This window comes from Pinus tabuliformis, chromosome 3_1 (genome assembly GCF_031772625.1).
Source record: "Pinus tabuliformis cultivar Carrire ecotype Pingquan chromosome 3_1, CPIR1, whole genome shotgun sequence".
NCBI lineage: Eukaryota > Viridiplantae > Streptophyta > Pinopsida > Pinales > Pinaceae > Pinus > Pinus tabuliformis.
The window spans coordinates 428,930,945-428,938,954 of NC_142301.1; the positions used below are offsets into that span (position 1 = coordinate 428,930,945).

General features: G+C 31.7%; 1 pseudogene; it reads left to right on the plus strand.

The window, feature by feature from the left end:
• The first annotated feature begins 575 nt into the window (after positions 1-575).
• On the plus strand, positions 576-1,309 carry LOC149187585 (conserved oligomeric Golgi complex subunit 2 pseudogene; annotated as a pseudogene).
• The last annotated feature ends 6,701 nt before the right edge of the window (positions 1,310-8,010 follow it).

Below are 8,010 nucleotides of genomic sequence, written 5' to 3' on the forward strand. Positions count from 1 at the left end.
TCGATTTGGGTTTTTATGAAGATATAAAAGTGTTTCCTAGCAATTTGGAGAAAATCTCCTCATTAAGGCCTAGGCATTGTGTTTCATTAGGAGATCATTCAAGATGCCAAATGTGAATCATTTTAATGGTGTTGAATATAAAAGGGCTAACATTATTGTTGCGGTATTTGGAGACAGTGTCCTTATGCAAGTATTTTTGAAGGAAGGAAAGAGAAGATGTGATATCAAAAACCCTCAAGAGAAGATGTGATATCAAAAAGAGTCAAAAGAAGATGCGATGCCACAAGGATTCAAGGGAAGTTCTTCATGCCTTATCACAAAGAAGCAAATATTATTGCGATACATCACATTAAAGGAGTGATAATTTCTCCTCATCACAAGGAAGCAATGATTGCAATGATACAATCACAAACTGAAGAGGCTAATTGCACTAATCAAAAAGTAGAAAATCGTATTCCATAAAAACATTACAAGACCAAGTAGAGAAATTTATTGTGGAATTGCATAGCATGCCTAAAGAATGACCCATCTCTCAAATTAAGACAACTAGCAAGAATTCCTTTAGCAACGGTATCATGGTAGAGCTATTTGAGAATGATGCAAATATTGAGGAAACTCAAAGCATGCTTTTTGAAGGAATTGTAAGTGAAATGAATCACTTGAAGATTTATATTCCTCATTCATAAAGCATACCCTTTATTCATAATATGAAAAAAAAACATTCAAAACATTATTCGATCACTAGATAACAGCGTGAGTCGATACTTTCAAATTGGCTTGGAGTTTCATGATGAAAATTTCATTTATAATTGTCGCCATGCATATGTTGTGATTGATAACATTGAAGCAACATAAGAAACTTTTCTATCAACCATAGTTTCTCGATATATTCAACCCGTTCAAAGGATGTTGTTGGAGAATTTGGTGATCAACTTAAGGACTACTATTAGCAAATCAAGAAATTTGTGGAGAAGGATTACAAGTTTCTACTAGATATTGTTTCATCAACAAAATCAGGTCTACATGTGTTTGACTTCTTAGCCAATTCAATTTTGAAAAGGCTCTATCATCCATTCAAAAAGGAAAACATGTTGCATTCTCTCCTGGCAAGCCATCAGAGTTTTTGATAAAATACACATCAAGCATAGATTTTCTAACTTTTCTTGAAGGCAATTGTTTATCAAAATATGGAGTTGGTAAATTTCATTCACAATATATTTATAATGATTTTGTGAAACAATGGAATCTGGGATCTTACTTTACATTTAAGAGAATTCTAATACTTTGGGTTTTTCATTGTGGCAAGTAGCATCATCCCTCATAAGGATTCTTATCCTCAACAGTATTGAGTTTTGGGCTTGGCACTAAATCAAAGTGTTGTTCTTTTGGAATGATTGAATCGATGTTGAAAAGATGATGTTTATATCATTGCAAAATCATATAGAATCCTTCATTTGATGTTATGCTTGCTTTCAAGGTACTCAACATGGTTATCAACTAGGATTTCTACTCATAAAAGGGGAAGTCCAAGCTCTAACACTAGTGGTGAACAGGATTTTGTTGCAACACCAAAGGATTTCATTTTTTATGATATCATGTAGACTTCCTTGTGAAAGAAATCAATGGCCCTAATTTGGAGCATGTAATTAGTTTACCTAGTTTGATTGTTCAACCATCAACTTTTGGATGAGGTGGTGAACATTGCTATATGTATAATAGTGGGATGTTGCAATGAATATTTATAATATACTCACCTTTACTATCATTGATTATAATTCATTAACACTTATTTCATGGGATCTAGTGGTTTAGATAGGATTAGAAATGCAATCCTTAAATCTTCATACAACAATATCCAATCATTGTATGAATGCTAGCACAAAGCATTAAAATCATGTGCAAACCTAGGCTCATATGCTTACACAAAATTTGATATTGCATCATAGGAAAAAGTGTGGTTACAACACTCCCTTGATCTTTATACTCTCAAACTCTCACAAATTTACTAGGCCCAATGGATGATTACTGTAAAGGATCGCTCATGCCCCTTAATACTAAAGAGGCTTTGATAAACCTCACCATGGCTCTGATATTTTCACTATTCAATTATCATGGCTCTAATACCATGCTAAGAATTAACAAGAAAAGAAAAAAAATGGTGGAAAATGCCTTAATGTCATTCTCTTACTCTTTGTATTGATCTCATGATTTGAATTTATAATACATCAGTGACCATTCTAGATCTAGATCTCACTAAAAAATCATTATTGGATCATGACAACACGTCATTAAAGATAAGGTTTAAAACTCTTGTCTATGTGGTCTTGAATTTTGTGATTGTCTAGGGATTCAATCTAGCACCAACAACATTGAGCTTCTTTTATTTACACCAAAGAGCCTTGAGTGAAAATTTGAGATAAAACCATTATATAGGTTTTATGTTAAATATATATTACAATAGAGTATTGTTTTCTTCATGAGAATCTCCAAGAAAAATATTACAAATATTTACAACAACTAAATAAGTGAGTGAATTAAGTCCAAATCCTATAGAAAATACTTGGATACAATATTCTAGATGATTATAGTACCACATGTCTTCTTCTTCTATCATTATATTCATAAAAGGGTAAAATCTCAATGTCATTTGTCCTCGTGTGAAAAAATAATAAAAAAAGGCTTGCTCAAATACATGGGGAAAATTTCCAATAAATGTGCATGAATTCCAAGTGTAAACCTCCATGATGAAGGAATTTTCCTAGAAATATCTAGCACCAAACAATAATATTATTTTAGGAGGGTGAAATTCTAAGAAAAATAGTGGTTTTCCATGTGTAAAGTTTCATTTATAAGGGTTTTTCCCTAGAAATGTATGTCAATACCAAGAGTAATGCCTAATATTTTTAAAACCCATTTGACCGAGAATTATGTTTTGTGTTAACATATAAACCTTCACCATGCAAGAATTTACCCTAGAATAATATGCAAAAATGCCCACTTTGACCAAGTTAACATTGAAATTCTCACCCTAAAAGGGACGCCCTTGATAGTTGTACAACTGGGCCTTTATCAAATCTATGATATCTCCTCAAAATATGTGCATTTAGGTGCTCATTCACCAAGATAAACCATCACTAGTCACTTCACATGTATGCAAGGTATGAAGAGGGTTATGTAGCAAACACATATGTCATCTTAGTGGTGTGAACTACATAGGGATGCATGCATGATTGGATGAGGTGGATGGATGATGGATGGTCAAAACCATAGGGCACATGGGTGTTAGTCCTTTTTATTTAAATCAAGTTTCAATTAACTCCTCAAACCTCATGCTAATGGATAATAATAAAGAATGGATGAATTTTAACATGTATGAACAAGGCTAAATTGAGGCTAGGGAAAGTTTATTTTTTGTCATGTGTTTTTTCTTCAACATATGTGCCAAAGGGAACAATATTAACTTATGTACCTCATGGATATAAATTTAAGTTCTCTAGTGAGTAATTAGTAATTAGTGTTTCACTTCAATAGTGTCAAAAGGGGGAGAGTAATTAGTAATTAGTGTTTCACTTCAATAGTTTCAAAAGGGGGAGTGTGTAGTCTCATGTGTACCACAAGGAATTTAAGTTACAACTTCTAGTTGACTAATTAAAAAATGAAACTTAGAGGAAAAAGCCTACTTGAAGGATTATAATAGTTAAGTAGTAATGAGCCAATATTAGGTAGTCAACCTATATTTTATATTTTTATTTAAAATATCCTAAACTAGCATATGTTTAGAATTAAAAAAAAAAAAACAAAAAAAGAGTGGAAAATTGAGATTTTAAGGATTAATATGATTTAAAACTTAGTGAATTATAAACAAAAGGTACCATACACCTTTTAAAATATGGAGTGAAGTGGTACATGGTTATGAAAGTGAATTTTACGTAGGCAAAATTTTAATATGTGTGGTGATACATAAATCACCTAAGCAAAATAATGGAATGTGGTGATCATGTATATCTAAAATGGGTTTCACCTATGCAAAAGTGATGGCATGCTTGTAATAGACAATTTTCGCAAGTAAAACTATGGAAATTACATGGATATCAATGGAAATAGATAAATGCATCACCATCTTAAAGGAAAAGCATGGAACACTAAGTGAAAATAACTATAATGTGACTAGGTGACGACAATGATGAAGATCTATGAAGAAAAATATACTCCCTTGACTCAAGCTCCACAAATATTTCAAGCTTTTTAATGCTAGAATGATCCCATCTATCTACATAAGCCCATTTACTATTCATGTCAACATAAGGGTCAACACAATGAACACAATGAGATTTTTTATGTGGGCAAGGATTGATATTGCTCATAACACATAGATTCAAGTGGGGATTGAGAAAAACAAAGTTTCAAATATTCTCGAGACAACTTTAATTAAGTAACACTTCAAATGGTGGTATAATTGTGTGGACCTAAGCTCTATGGTGGATTTATTATTGTGGAATGATACATCTTATCATGGGATAGATGAAAGAACTAAGAATTAATATTATTTAAATCTTTAGATTCTCGAGACAACTAATGTATGTTAAAATATCATTAATATCATTGATTTGATTTTTTAATGGGAATATTTAAGATAGGCTTTAGATGTTTGACAATACATAGTTGGTGAAGTGCATTTTACCTTTTGAATCTCAGACAATTTTCTAGGGCTCCTATATTGCTTGTTATCCTGCAACATTGACTTCTAATGTGAATGTAATTCTAGAGTGAAATTTCAAACCCTTTGTTAGAATTGGCATTCAATGATCTCTATAGTTATATGCTTTAACTATCAAGCATGCAACCAAAATATAATGTGCACACCTTATGATCTTTAAACCCTAATGAATGTTGCTAATGAGGTTATTCATCATTTTTGTGCTATTTCACATTCGTGGGCACGGTCTAAATATTTGAACCTGATATTATCTCCATTTTGTTGTAAGAATTTATCAAAAAAATGATTATTTAGTAATATGAATGAAATTTCCAAGTTCCATCTTGCTTTGGGAGTGCATATCATTAATCAAGCCAAAAGGCATGAACAGTAACTTATAGTGTCATTCATGTGTTCTAAAAATTATTTTGGGAATGTCTTATTTTGTTAATATGATTTGTTGGTACCATGATTTAAGATCAACCTTTGTATAAGCTAGCATGAAGCTCATAGAATAGCTCATTAATATTGAGATATGGAATTCATCCTTAATGGTGAATTTTTTTATATCTCTATAATTAGGACACATCCTACAAGGACTATTTTTTTTCTCACTATCACTAGTGGAGCTCAAAATGAACTCCTACTAGGTTGAATAATACTTTAAGTTGGCATGTCTTATACCGTTTTCTCAATCTCCCCATTTTTTCGATGAGGATATATATAAGGCATTTTATTAGGATGAGAAATTCCAAGGCATTTTATTAGGATGAGAAATTCCAAGTCTTCATTCGGCTTAACTTTGTTGATCTCTAAATGAAAATAAACCTTTAGAAATTTATTAAAATATCCTATAACGTTTTTCCAAGGTGTATTTTAATTCCTTTGAAATGTTTTTATCTTCCTACTTTCCTTGCTTAATTGTAGAGAGGGTCGATGAGGTGGCAGGCCCTCAGACCAAACCTAATGTTGCCCATATCTGTTACCCCATTGGGGAAGCCTTGTGTGTCTCCATAATGTTGTCCAACTAAACAAACCAACTGCAACTAGTTTACATGGCCATGGGGATGAAAGGCCAAAATCTCGTTTTCGATTTCCCCAATTTGCTAACAAATCAACCGCTTTATACAATGTTTTCAAATTTAATTAAATAAGTAAATTATTTTTTTTTAAATCAAGAATTTTACTTTATAACTTTTGATGTAATTCTTTATTAGTTATATATACATTAAAAATAAATTAAATTAATAAAAATTTATCATCATTATAAAAAATTTCTAAAGATTAAGTATAACAATATAAAACTTCAAACATAATTTAAATAACTAAAACTATCCAATATGTTATTATTAGTATTAAAGATATTAATAATTCATTTTTTTTATTTAACTAAATAAAATTATATCGCAACATAAAAATAAAATATAATCCCTAATCTATAAATGTAATAATTTAATCATAGTCATGTTACATTTATCTTAACTTATTTAAAAATTCTATATAAAAATTAAAAATATTGTTACCAAATATAATTTTGCAAATCATACATTTAGATTTTGAACTCAAAACAATTTCAAAATAATTAGAGGCAAAGTATCATGCTCTTTATATCAATGTTACTAAAAATAACCAAAAAATTGAACATTATAGTAAATAAAATATCTAAAATCTTGTTTCCAATTGGTATGCGGGGTTGTTTCCAATTGGTATGTGGGGGTGATTTGACCACATGATTTTATCTTTTAATTTTATATTATTTACTTATATTTATAACAAATTCAACTAAAACATTAATAAATTTTTACAAAATCATAAATATATTAAGTAGAGTTTCAAGGCACATACACATATTTTATAAATTTCTCTTAATATATAGTTTAAAATAGTAAACAATGACTTTTTACTAACTTTTACAAAAAGTGATGTTTTTTAAGATTAGTAAAACGTTTTACCTATCTTTACATTGTTCACTAAAAAAAAGATTTGAATCTGAAATCACCAAAATCCTCGCTCACAAAAGCCATCCCCAATTGTATGCCTCACCTACACTTTAGGTTAGTGATGTTATTTTCAAACACTTTTCTCCGTTGTGGCTTTTGAAATTATATATAAACCATTATACAACTTTGTGATTTTAAGTAATTATTATTAGATTTTAGATAATTAAGGAATTTATATTTATTTAATTTTACAGAAGTTTATAGTTTTATATGGTTTGTATCTGTAATTTCCTCGAGTAGTTCAAATATGTACATTTCAAAATGTGCAGGTAGGTACTAAAAGCACCAACGACGAGCTCGAGGCAAGTAAATTTCTTTACCTTCGTATTTTAAAGCTTTAAAACATCCGAACATTTTGCTACATGTAGAGTGGAGATTTCAAAACCATATTAACTCTCACGCACACCTGGAGCATGACAAATCATTACAGTTGTTGAAGACCCCTGAAGCATGATGAATCTTAGAGTAATGTGAGGAAGAAATTCATAATATAACACGTTGAATTTCAAATTATTGATAAATTTTTATATTAATTTGCTTTTGATATTTATTGGTTTATATTATGAATTAAAATGTTTTTTTTTTATTAGATAAGAGTAGGACTTTTTATTGATTTAGTGAATAATACATAATTTACAAGTAGCCGCACCAGCCTCGTGAGAGTTCCATAAGCAACTGTGCAGATTAAAAACCGAACCACGCATCCAAAACCATGCGAAGCCCTAACAACAAATGCAAGCAGTAGACCATCTGGTCATGCTTTCTAGCACCGAAAGAACCCAAGCTCTCAAAAACATAGTGACAAGTGGGGGTCCAGAAGACCAATAAAAATACCAACTAGAAATTCCAGTAAGCTTGTAGAGCCGCAAACCGTATGTTCCGACCAGCGAGGATCCAAAGAACACGCACGGATTACGGGCCCACAACAGACCCACACCTAAACCTTTCTTACGGACTTGACGAAAACTTTATGCCAGCCCTCTGCACTTTTTTCGGGTCCGAAACACCAAGCCAATTTGCACGATTAAACCTACACCGTTGATCTCCCAACGAGGATCCAACAGTTTACGGCGATATTGGGTGGACAAGTTGCGCAAGGGATAACCACCCGATGAGAGCGGTATTCTCTCACCTCTCTCTGCTACGTGTCGATCGAAGAGTGGCATCGGAGCCTCCCTAAGAAAAACAGATACCACTTAGCCCCCGTCCGATAAACCACTTGTGGTTTAAGAAAACAACGCCTTGCGGAATAACTAGTGCACTCTTTCTCCCAGCGGTAGCCATTGATCTCGTGCATCAGACGGTTCTTGTGCC